The sequence below is a fragment of the Manis javanica genome, chromosome 9 (assembly GCF_040802235.1).
Source record: "Manis javanica isolate MJ-LG chromosome 9, MJ_LKY, whole genome shotgun sequence".
Lineage (NCBI taxonomy): Eukaryota > Metazoa > Chordata > Mammalia > Pholidota > Manidae > Manis > Manis javanica.
The window spans coordinates 62,660,553-62,674,520 of NC_133164.1; the positions used below are offsets into that span (position 1 = coordinate 62,660,553).

General features: G+C 37.8%; 1 protein-coding gene across 5 annotated transcripts in view; it reads right to left on the minus strand.

Annotated features, from left to right (window-relative positions):
* SS18 (SS18 subunit of BAF chromatin remodeling complex) overlaps nt 1–13,968 on the minus strand; it is a 104,472-nt gene that overhangs the window by 32,419 nt on the left and 58,085 nt on the right. The gene's annotated exons all lie outside the window — the stretch shown is intronic.

The following is a 13,968-nucleotide window of genomic DNA, read 5'->3' on the forward strand; positions in this document are numbered from 1 at the left end:
AAGCCACAGACTCAAAGAAATCAGAACTACGCAGTTTGCAAAATAAGCAATACCACGGTAGTCATTACCACCACTTCCTTAGCGTCACATTAGCAACAGTAAAAATGTATCGCATGACACAATCAACAAGGACCATGAAGTTCTGTACTGCCATCCAACACTGTAAGCAGTTCCTCAGAGGTTCACTGGGCCAAATTATCATATGGGGAGTTCATCATTCTACTATTACAATCATTACTATCTCAGAAATATGTAGGAGTCAACCCCCCAGTTTACTGCTTAAATAGCTACAAACTTCCCCTTTACTGACTTGGGGGGAATTTAAGAAGAAAGTACAGAAGGCAAAGGACTAGAGAGCCTAGAGAAGTTTCACAGGCAAAATCTCCCAGAAGAGGTTTAAAACTCACAGTTTAATCATTTAAATAGAAATTTAAAACAAAGCACCCTTATCCTAATATGTTACTGACCTATAATTGCAGCAACAATGCAGCCTTTCAAAGGTTACTCTGGGACTTTTCTTTCAATAAGTAAATAAACTCTTAGGAATAAGGTAGCTGGGTGGAGAATGGAGAAGAGAACTTAACACTGTATTTATCACTGTCAGACACACTACACATTTATTTCATGTAAACTACTAAGAACTACCAGCGGTAAGGATCCTAATTTTCAATTTTTTAGCCAAGGAACCAAAAGATCAAAGTTATATAGCTATCAACTGGGAATCAGACAAAACTCAAGTTTGATTTCAAAGCATATATTTATTCCACTATTTATTTACTGCCTCTACTCAAGGTATAGCATATTTAGTGGTTCAAAAGCAAACTATGCAATAAAAAAAGTTCCAAAACACAAATCTGAGGCTACGATTTTTAAAATATATTGTGTATATAATACTGGATACCAGCATTCATTAATTTAATAGGCAGCATAATTAAGCATTTATGTAATTAATTTTCAGTAAACAAAGGTTTTAACTTGTCTTTCTTCTCCAACACTGATTAAAGGCTTGTCTTAACAGAGGTAACTACAAAACTAAAGCAAATACTATGCATTTGGAACCAAAATTAAAGGAAGAAGAAGGCAAAACCATAATAGCTATGGGAAAATCCAAAAGGATATAATAACAAAACTCTAGCCGTGCTCTAAAGGAGCAAAGTAATTGTACCTTAAGCCCTAGACAGAAAGACCACACCACTGTGCTTTATCTTCTGGGACCGTCAACAGTTCCAACCTGAAGAGCTCAATTACCACCCTTCTTTTATTCTGACATTTCCCTCCCTCTGAGGCTCCTTGACACCACTCACAGAGCCTAAGCCACAGAGAATGGGGAAGGACAGCACTGCTAAAAACACGGTGCTTTTCATCTTTTTCCTTGAAGCCCAATCCATTAAAAAATTAAGTGTGACTTCAGTTCTGGCTGTTTGGGAAGCATAGTATTTTCCTTATGATAATGAAATATGCTACACTGGCAAGTGTGTATTATCCCTTGAGATACTAAAGGAGTTGAGAGAGCTAAATCTCAAAAGATTATCCAAAACAAGTCTAAAAATTTGTACTACAGAGTAAAGTAAGATTACAAAATGAGTCTATTATAACCATTGTCTACAAACCATGACAACACACATACTATATGTTTAAAGATCATTCTTCATAAGCTTGTACATAAATCTCTGATGCTAAGATATACTCCAAAGTGTGATGTTACACACTCAAAGACCCTAATGTCTTAATTATCTATAATATGCTTTTATAAAAGTATTTTTAATAAGGACATAACAAATGTTCATCACCACATTATTTCTATTTTGAGTTCTATACCCTAACAGATAATCTATGGAACAGTGTCTTATATATTAAACACATATAAAATATACCCAAATCACTGTATTTTATATTGAAATTCTCTACTCCAGTGAGTTAATACTTAGTTGTATATTAAGTCACTGGTCAAAAAGAAGGGTTTTTTAACAATTATAAAGGTAACTTCTCAATCCATGAAGAACTTAAGAATTACATAATTTTTTAAATGTATACACATACACACATAAATGCACATACACATTCATATCTTCAGATCAAAACCATCTAAAGATGATTTATAACTCATATCATTCATCTATGAATTATTTTAAATAAAGTTAAAAATGACAGCTAATAGTTAATGACCACTTATGGGCAGGCACGAAGCTAAGAGCTTTATGTCTATTTTTTATCCTCCTTAAACCCTATGAAACAACTTCACTTTAGAGGTAAGAAAATTTAAGCCTTACAAGCATTAAGAATCTTACCTAGAGCTGCACAGCTAGTAAATGGTGAGAAATCTAAAGCTGTACTCTTAACAACTGTATGTACCTTCTCTCCAAAGTCAAATCATACTTCTCCCAAGTAATATCTCCCACCATAACAGTTCTATGTAACATCACTATAATATAAAAATTGTCAAGTACAAGAAATTTTCTCAACCCACATATATCTATGTGGTATAATAAAAATTAGTCTATGAAACTGGATAGACGATTACCCTCCCCCAAGCTTATTTTCTCATTCCTATTTCATTACCATCTACTGCTCACATTTTACTACTTGTTCCTTAACCATTCAATTTCAAACTAAACTATTTGTAAATCTCCTTGAACTATCATTAATAGTTTATTTGCAAGAAAAAAAAATCCCTATATTCCAGAAAACTCATTAGCTAACCCACTACCTATTAAACAGGCATCTAAACTAAACAGGATTCGTTACTTACCTAAATGGTGCACCTCTCCCTCATTAAGCTTACAAGTCATTGCAACTAGTACAAACTTAGCTGAGTTTCTCAGCAACCAATGAGAAAACAGAATCATGACAGACTTTAGCTAGTAAAAAGAACAGTTCATTAAGGGATACAAACTTTCTCATAACATGAAATTTTTAGAGTCATTCTCATGAAAGTAGTAAAAAATATTAAAACATAATAGTATCAATAACTATTGCTACTATCTTTTGTTTCCTTAGTAACACAGACAATCCTTTTATGTAGTTCCTTCCATTAATCATTTCTCAAAGCTGTGAACTTCAACTGTGGGTGATTTTATCACAAGGGACATTTAGCAAAGTCTAGAGACATTTCTGGTTGTCATATAACTGGCATTGGGAGTAAAGGGGTAGCTATTACAACCTAGTGGGTACAGAGAAGAAATACTGCTAATATCTCAGAATGCACACGAAGGGCCCCACAGGAAAGAATTACACAGCTCAAAATGTCAATAGTGCTGAATTAAGATATCCTGGATTCTCAAGGGCATAATTTTAAATCATGAGCATCGCTACAAACTAGTCTTGGAATTATATCATATATTTAGCATTCTGGTGATTGAAAATTGGAAAAGGGATATGTGTGGCTTAATAAATCCAGCAAATAAAAGGCCAAGCAATTTCTTAAATGGTTTCAACTATACTATATAATATTAGTTCAAAAACAAAGTTACTCCTGTTCTGAGAGAAATCTGCTGCATCCATGGATGTTTTATTGCCCTTGTCTAGCTTGGATTAACACTTAGTCTACAGGCACACACCTGATCATCTACAGTTGCTCTCTTACAACACTAAACTATGTTTTCTACCTTTATCTTGCATCTACCTACCACTTCAGCATTTTATTAAAAATAATAATAATAAAGAGAAATGTGGTAACCACATATAAATCAAGTATAAAAATCAAACGAATATTCATATTTGACCTGATTGTTTATAGTTCATAATGCATGATCAAAACCAACTTTCTGTGATGACTGTCCTTGTACTGTTCACCATGTAACTTATTCACTATGTAAGAATTTGTTCTCCATGTAACAACTTGTTCGTTATGCTTCAGAAGATTGGAAACTGCCGAAAATTAGGCTTGGGGTGGATTAAGGATTAAACATTGAGCACTGAGTCCCCTATACAGAATTTTATTGTTGTTAACAACCATTTGATCAAAAAAAATACGAGAGATGCCCTCACAAAAAAATTAAAATAAATAAAATAAATAAAGTACACACTTTCAATTGTAAAATAAGTAAGTAACTGGGATGTAATGGATAGCATAAGGAATATAGTCAAAATATTGTGACTTGGTATGGTGATAGCTGGTACCTAGAATTATCATGTATATAAATGTTCAATCACTGTGTTGTACACCTGAAACTAATGTAATACTGTATGTCAACTACCCTTCAATAAAAAGTAATTATCTAAAAAAAAAAAAACAAAGTTACTGCTAAACAGCTATAGACTGTAGACTAAAAGAACTCCAAAAGCTCCAGATTTATATGCGCAAGTGATAAATCATCTTACACAAGCAGAAAGCCATGGAGATGGACTACCTTAACCTTAGAACATGAGCTTTGTGTCACTGGGCATAAAAACTGAAAACTTATGAGCCATATGGCAGAAAAGAGATTATCCTCACTAGAAAAATTTTGAGGGAATGGATGGCAAATAAACATGATTTGGAATATATGTTAAAATGTAATTTCTAATTTAACACTAGAGATTCTGGTTTAGCAGGTATGGGGTGGGTGGGGCAGACATTCCAAATTTTAGCCAGTACCCCAGATGATTCTGATCCAGGTAGTCCTAGGATCACATACTGGGATAGAGTTCTAGGGAAAGAGTAACCAATCATCCTATTTTACCACTAAAGAAGCCAGATTATGGTTCACATAAATGTTTAAACTGGAGTAGGACTGCATCCCGTAAGGGCCCCTAGGATGTTAGGATAAAATGAATCATAAGGGGTTTGTGTTACAAATACACCAAAACTCAATGAATTAATACACATAAGGATTTGTACATTTCATTGTATGTATTTGTTCACTAAAGAAAAAAGAAAAAATTTTAAATGCTGAACTCTATTGATATGCAATCTAAAGTATTTATGGAAAAAGTGTACTGATACCTGAACAGTACTCTGAAGTGTTTTCTGAAATATAAGATGCATTAAACTGAAGTAATAGAACAGCAGCAGACTCACAGACTCCATGAAGGGACTGGCGGTTACCAAAGGGAAGGGCTGGAGGGGCGGGAGGGAAGGGGATTAAGGGGCATTATAATTAGCAATAACAATATAGGTAGGTCGCCAGGAAGGCAGTACAGCATGGGGAAAACAAGTAATGACTCTATAGCATTGTGCTATATTGATGGACAGTGACTGCAATGGAGGTGGTGGTGAGGACTTTATAATATTGGTGCATGTTGAAACCACAACGTTCTTCATGTGAAACCTTCATAAGACTGTATATCAATGATACCTTAATTTTAAAAAATAAAGAAAAAAAATTACATGCATTGATGGATGAATACATGAAGGGACACATGGATGACAAACAATTTAGTAAAATACTAATTGGAGAATAAAGATGGCAACTATAAAGGTACAATACCTTCAAATTTTCTCTAGGTTTTAAATTTTACATAATAAAATGTTGGGAGAAAAATTAATAATGAATCCTAGAAAAATCCTTCTCAAAACTCAACAGTAATGAAACAATCCAACTGGTATACACACAATTCTTACTCGTTCAGATCCACTACACGGGTCAAACATGACATTTCTAAGATAAAATATCTTAAATACTTCCTTCCTTTGTAATTTTCTATATTGTACTTGGAGAAAAATTCAGTATAGTATCACATTTTTTTTTAATATAAAAGGTTTACTGGATAGGGAGACAAGATGGCACCGTGAGTAGAGCAGCAGAAATATCCTCGCAAAACCATATATATTTTTGAAAACACAACAAATACAACTCTTCCTAAAAGAGAGACCAGAAGACACAGGACAACAGACAGACTACATCCACAACTGCAAGAACCCAGCGCCTCGCAAAGGGGGTAAGATACAAGCCGTGGCCCAGCGGGACCCGAGCGACCCTCACCCCAGCTCCCGGCGGAAGGAGAGGAGTCGGAGCGGGGAGGGAGAGGGAGCCCAGGACTGCTGAACACCCAGCCCCAGCCATCCACACCAGAGCGCAGACACAGTGCATGCGTCGAGTCCCGGATACTAGGGAAACAGGACAGTAAGACCTGTGCACCTGGAACAAAGAAAAGTGAGGGCTTTTTGAAAGTCTTAAGTGGACAGTGACCCCACAGCTGGATGGAAGCGTTCCGGGACATTTAGTCCAGCAGTTGGGAATCCCAGGGAACTCTGGGTGCCCTAACCCCCTGGGCAGCAGCGCAGCTCGGAGACCCCTCACGGAGATAAACAGCCTCCCAGCCGTTTCCCCTCTGACGCGGCTCCACAATATCAGAGCAGCAGCCTGAAGCAGGCCACAGCCACAGCAGTCGCGGAGCTAAAATCCACAGTGGCCGGGCAAGAATCAGAGGCACTGTCTGCATGCAGCTGCCCAGCACAAGCCGCTAGAGATCACTGTTCTCCCAGGAGAGGAAGGCCACAAACCACCAAGAAGGGACGCTCCCTAGCCGACACACGTACCAACTTTGAACAACTATCTCTATTGCCATGAAAAGGCAGAAGAATTTGATACAGACCAAAACCACAGAGTAAACCCCTGAGGAGACAGACCTAACGAATTTTCCTGAGAAAGAATTCAAAATAAAGGTCATAACCATGTTGACGGAGTTACAGAGAAATAAGCAAGAACTAAGGGATGACATCTGGAGGGAGTTTACAGAAATGAAACAATCTCTGGAAAAATTTATAAGCAGAATGGATAAGATGCAAGAGGCCATTGATGGAAGAGAAACCAGAGAACAGGAACGCATAGAAGCTGACACACAGACAAATAAAAGGATCTCAAGGAATGAAACAATATTAAGAGAACTGTGTGACCAATCCAAAAGGAACAATATCTGCATTATAGGGGTACCAGGAGAAGAAGACAGAGAAACAGGGATAGAAAGTTGTCTTTAAAGAAATAACTGCTGAAAACTTCCCCAAACTGGTGGAGGAAATAATCTATCAGATCACTGAAGTAAACAGAACTCCCAACAGAAGGGACCCAAGGAGGATAACACCAAGACACATAATAATTAATATGGCAAAGATCAAGGACAAGGACAGAGTTAAAGGCAGCTAGAGAGAGGAAAAAGGTCACCTACAAAGGAAAACCCATCAGGATATCATCAGACTTCTCAACAGGAACCTTACAGGACAGAAGAAAATGGCATGATATATTCAATGCAATGAAACAGAAGGGCCTTTAACCAAGAATACTGTATACAGCACTATTACCATTTACATATGAAGGAGGGATTAAACAATTCCCAGAGAAGCAAAACTTGAGGAATTTGCCTCCCACAAACCACCTCTACAGGCTATTCTAGAGGGACTGTACTAAATGGGAACACTCCTAAAAAGACCACAGAACAAAACACCCAACATATGAAGAATGGAGGAGGAGGAATACGAAGGGAGAGAAATAAAGAATCACCAGACACTGTTTATAACAGCTCAATAAATGAGTTAAGTTACACAGGAAGATACTAAAGAAGCTAACCTTGAAGCTTTGGTAACCACGAATCTAAAGCCTGCAATGGCAATAAGTACATATCTTTCAATAATCACCCTAAATGTAAATAGACTGAATACACCAATCAAAAGACACAGAGTAACAGAATGGATAAAAAAGCAAGACCCATCTATATGCTGCCTAAAAGAAACTCACATCAAACCCAAAGACATGCACAGACTAAAAGTCAAGAGATGGAAAAAGATATTTCATGCAAACAACAGGGAGAAAAAAGCAGGTGTTGCAGTACCAGGATCAGACAAAATAGACTTCAAAACAAAGAAAGTAACAAGAGATAAAGAAGGACATTACATAATGATAAAGGGGTGAGTCCAACAAGAGGACATAACCATTATAAATATATATGTACCCAACACAGGAGCACCAGCATATGTGGAAAATAATACTAACAGAACTAAAGAAGGAAATAGAATGCAATGCATTCATTTTAGGAGACTGCAACACGCCACTCACCCCAAAGGATAGATCCACTGGACAGAAAATAAGTAAGGACACAGAGGCACTGAACAACACATAGAACAGATGGACCTAATAGACTTCTATAGAACTCTACATCCAAAAGCAACAGGATATACATTCTTCACAAGTGCACATGGAACATTCTCCAGAATAGACCACATACTAGGCCACAAAAAGAACCTCAGGAAATTCAAAAAGATTGAAATTCTACCAACCAACTTTTCAGACCAGAAAGGTATAAAACTAGAAATAAATTCTACAAAGAAAACAAAAAGGCTCACAAACACATGGAGGCTTAACAACACGCTCCTAAATAATCAATGGATCAATGAACAAATTAAAATAGAGATCAAGGAATATATGGAAATAAATGACAACAACAACACACAGCCCCAACTTCTGTGGGACGCAGCAAAAGCAGTCTTAAGAGGAAAGTACATTGCAATCCAGGCATACTTAAAGAAGGAAGACCAATCCCAAATGAATAGTCTAACGTCACAATTATCGAAACTGGAAAAAGAAGAACAAATGAGGCCTAAAGGCAGAAGAAGGAGGGACATAATAAACATCAGAGAAGAAATAAACAAAATTGGCAAGAATAAAACAATAGAAAAAAATCAACGAAACCAAGAGCTGGTTCTTTGAGAAAATAAACAAAATAGATTTGCCTCTGGCCAAACTAATTAAGAGAAAAAGAGAATCAATACACATCAACAGAATCAGAAACGAGAATGGAAAAATCACGACAGACTCTACTGAAATACAAAGATTTATTAAAGACTACTATGAAAACCTGTATGCTAACAAGCTGGAAAACCTAGAAGAAATGGACAACTTCCTAGAAATATACAACCTTTCAAGACTGACCCAGAAAGAAACAGAAAATCTAAACAGACCAATTACCAGCGACGAAATTGAAGCGGTAATCGAAAAACTACCCAAGAACAAAACCCCCAGGCCAGATGGATTTACCTCACAATTTTATCAGACATACAGAGAAGACATAATACCCATTCTCCTTCAAGTTTTCCAAAAAATAGAAGAAGAGGGAATACTCCCAAACTCATTCTATGAAGCCAACATCACCCTAATACCAAAACCAGGCAAAGACCCCAACAAAAAAGAAAATTAGAGACCAATATCCCTGATGAACGTAGATGCAAAAATATACAAAAAAATATTATCAAACCAAATTCAAAAACACATCAAAAGGATCATACACCACAACCAAGTGGGATTCATCCCAGGGATGCAAGGATGGTACAACATTAGAAAATCCATCAACATCATCCACCACATCAACAAATAGAAGGACAAAAACCACATGATCATTCTCCATAGATGCTGAAAAAGCATTCAATAAAATTCAACATCCATTCATGATAAAAACTCTCAGCAAAATGGGTATAGAGAACAAGTACCTCAACATAATAAAGGCCATATATGATAAACCCACAGCTAATATCATACTGAACAGCGTGAAGTTGAAAGCTTTTCCTCTGAGATTGGAAACAAGACAGGGATGCCCACTCTCCCCACTGTTATTCAACATAGTACTGTAGGTCCTCACCATGGCAATCAGACAAAACAAAGAAATACAACCAATCCCAATTGGTAAAGAAGAAGTTAAACTGTCACTATTTGCAGATGACATGATATTGTACATAAAAAACCCTAAAGACTCCACTCCAAAACTACTAGAACTGATATCAGAATACAGCAAAGTTGCAGGATACAAAATTAACACACAGAAATCTGTGGCTTTCCTATACACTAACAATGAACTAGTAGAAAGAGAAATCAGGAAAATAATTCCATTCACAATAGCATCTAAAAGAATAAAATACCTAGGAATAAACCTAACCAAGGAAGTGAAAGACCTATACCCTGAAAACCACAAGACACTCTTAAGAGAAATTAAAGAGGACACTAACAAATGGAAACTCATCCCATGCTCTTGGCTAGGAAGAATCAATATCGTCAAAATGGCCATCCTGCCCAAAGCAATACACAGCTTTGATGCAATCCCTATCAAATTACCAACAACATTCTTCAACAAACTGGAACAAATCGTTCAAAAATTCATATGGAAACACCAAAGACCCCAAAAAGCCAAAGCAATCCTGAGAAAGAATAAAGTGGGGGGATCTTATTCCCCAATTTCAAGCTCTACTACAAAGCCACAGTAATCAACACAATTTGGTACTGGCACAAGAACAGAGCCACAGTGGAACAGAATAGAGACTCCAGACATTAACCCAAACATATATGGTCAACTAATATACGATAAAGGAGCCATGGACATACAATGGGGAAAACAGTCTGTTCAACAGATGGTGCTGGCAAAACTGGATAGCAACATGAAAGAGAATGAAACTGGATCACTGTCTAACCCCATACACAAAAGTAAATTTGAAATGGATCAAAGACTTGAATGTAAGTCATGAAACCATAAAACTCTTAGAAAAAAACATAGGCAGAAATCTCTTGGACATAAACATGAGTGACTTCTTCATGAACATATCTACCCGGGTAAGGGAAAAAAAGCAAAAATGAACAAGGGGATTACATCAAGCTGAAAAGCTTCTGTACAGCACAGGACACCATCAATAGAACAAAAAGGTACCTTACAGTATGGGAGAATATGTTTGTAAACTACAGATCCTATAAAGGATTGACATCCAAAACATATAAAGAGCTCACACACCTCAGCAAACAAAATGCAAATAATCCAATTAAAAAATGGGCAGAGGAGCTGAACAGACAGTTCTCCAAAGAAGAAATTCAGATGGCCAACAGACACATGAAAAGATCCTCCACATCACTAGTTATCAGAGAAATGCAAATTAAAACCACAATGAGGTATCACCTCACACCAGTAAGGATGGCTACCGTCCAAAAGACAAACAACAACAAATGTTGGCAAGGTTGTGGAGAAAGGGGAACCCTCCTACACTGCTGGTGGGAATGCAAATTAGTTCAACCATTGTGGAAAACAGTACAGACGTTCCTCAAAATGCTCAAAATAGACATACCATTTGACCTAGGAATTCCACTCCTAGGAATTTACCCTAAGAATGCAGCAGCCCAGTTTGAAAAAGACAGATGCACCCCTGTTTATTGCAGCACTATTTACAATAGCCAAGAAATGGAAGCGACCTAAGTGTCCATCAGTAGATGAATGGGTAAAGAAGATGTGGTACATATACACAATGGAATATTATTCAGCCGTAAGAAGAAAACAAATCCTACCATTTGCAACAGCATGGATGGAGCTAAAGGGTATTATGCTCAGTGAAATAAGCCAGGCAGAGAAAGACAAATACCAAATGATTTCACTCATTTGTGGAGTGTAAGAACAATGACAAACTGAAGGAACAAAACAGCAACAGACTCACAGAACCCAAGAATGGACTAACAGTTACCAAAGGGAAAGGGACTGGGGAGAATGGGAGGGTGTGGAGGAATAAGGGCAGGGAAGAAAAAAGGGGGTATTATGATTAGCATGTATAATGTGGGGGTGGAGGAAAGGAGAGGGCTGTGCAACACAGAGATGACAAGTAGTGATTCTAGAACATCTTACTACGCTGATGGACAGTGACTAATGAGGTTTGTGGGGGGGACTTGGTGAAGGGGAGAGCCTAGTAAACATGATGTTCTTCATGTAATTGTAGATTAATGATAACAAAATAGAAAAAAAAAGTTTACTGAATTTATTAAATTGAGGATTCCAGGCTCCTTGAACTTGGAAGTGTCTTTTGCTCATGCCCAGGGGGACTGCAGACTGGAGACTGAGATTAATAACATGGGCAATCAATTAACCAGTCAAACCTCCATGATGGAGCCCCAATATAAACTGTAAACACTAAGCCTCAGGTGAATACCCTTGGTGGGCAATACTCTGTACATAATGCCACACACAAGCACCAGGCAAGCAGTGCCTCCTGATCCCATGGGGAGAGGAACTGTATTCTGTACTTCTGCGCTTTCCCTATGCATTTTTTCCCTTGGCTGATATTAATCTATATCCTTGCACTGTAGTACATCATAACTATGAGTCTTTCCAGCAAATTACTGAACCAGGCAGTTTAGTGAACCCCAGAACAACTAATTGGTGTCAGAAATGAGGTCAGCCCTGGGACTCACTCCCCACAACTTTGAAGTTAGCTAACTTTTCACAGCTGCAATCAGAAATGAGGGTACTCCTGGGTACTGTGCCCTTGAATTCCTTGCAAAAACTCAAACACATTGCTCCTACAACTGTCCCTTTCCTTTCTCTTGCAGTAACAATTTCCCCCTCTCTAATGGATCATTCCTGTCAGTATATAAACATGATTTAGTTCTTCCCATCTTTAAGTCTCTCTAAACCTTACATCTTCCTCCAGCTATTAACACATTTTTATTTTCCCGCATCAAAAAAAGTTGAAAACAATTATCTTTACTCACTATTACCACTTCTCTTCCCATTTTTCTCTTGATCACACTGTAGTAAGGCTTTTGCCCCTGTATTTCCAACAAAACTATCTGCTGCAATAATAAAATCAAATGGTTAATTTTCAATCCTTATTTTACTTGAATTATCTGCAGAATTTGACATGTTTAATAATTCCCTTGTTTTTAAACACTTTTTCACTTAGCTTCTAAGATACTACACTCTTAGCTTCTTTCCCAACTCACTGGCTACTCCTGCTTAGTCTTCTGGGTCTCCCTGGAAGGAATCCATAATCTTCCCAATGTTGAAATGTTGCAGTGCTCAAGGACTGAATCTTCAGACCTCTCCTCTTCAATACTTCTTTTCAGGCCCTAAATGATCCCTTCTAATTCCATGGCCTTTAATACCTTGACCTCTCCCTTCAACTCCAGACTGACATATCCAACTGCTACCCAAATATATCCACTTAGCCATCAATGGGTCATTCAAATTTCACATATGCCAAACTAAACTTTTATTATTCTCCTAAATCTGTTCTTCCAGTATCTTCATCTTAGTATGTGAGTTTGTGAAGTCATGCTTAACTCTGTCCTCTTTTGCTGCACATCCAATCCATTAACAAATCCTAGCAAATCATGGCAGGTCTACCTCAAAATACATGGTAAATGTCCCTAAACTGATTACTTCTCATTACTTCCACAGTATCACTCTATTCATTCAAAGCCACCATTTTCTCTTAACCAAACACATGAAGAGCCTTTTACTAGGCCTCCCTGCTTGCACACTTGACCAACACAGTCTATTTCCCACACAGCCAAAGGTTATCTTTTAAAAACGTACATGGAACATAATGTTATTTCTTTGCTCAAAGCTTTCCAGCAGTATCCCCATCCTGTCAGAACAAAATATAAAATCCTTATGGACTACAGTACAAGGCCTTTCATAGCCTGGCTTTCAACTGTAGTGTACGGCTGTCCACCTTCACTCTTCCATATCCAGCGAGACTGGTCTCCTGGCTCCACCTCCGACACTCCAACCACGCCGCAGCCTCAGGGCCCATCCCTGCTGCTACTTCTGCCTGTGCAACGCTCCAAGGTACCTGCTCACCACCTACAAATGAACACATCATCTTCCCCTGCACTCCGTTTATTTTACTTCATAGCACTTACCCGACATACTTGTATCTTACAGGAGTCTTTAGATAAAATAGGAAGCTCTTCACCTGACAACATCTGTATACAGTGGGAAAATTAATAGCCTTTCGCAAAGTATATTGGTTTTTTTTTGGTATCATTAATGTATAATTACATGAGCAACATTGTTGTTACTAGACTCCCCCTATAACCAAGTCTCCACCACATACCCCATTAGAGTCACTGTCCATCAGTGAAGTAAGATGCTATAGAATCACTACTTGTCTTCTCTGTGTTATTAGGCCTTTGCTGTGCCCCCCCTACATTATGTGTGCTAATCGTTAATGCCCCTTTTCCCCCTCTTATCCCTCCCTTCCCACCCATCCTCCCCAGTCCCTTTCCCTTTGGTAACTGTTAGTCTATTCTT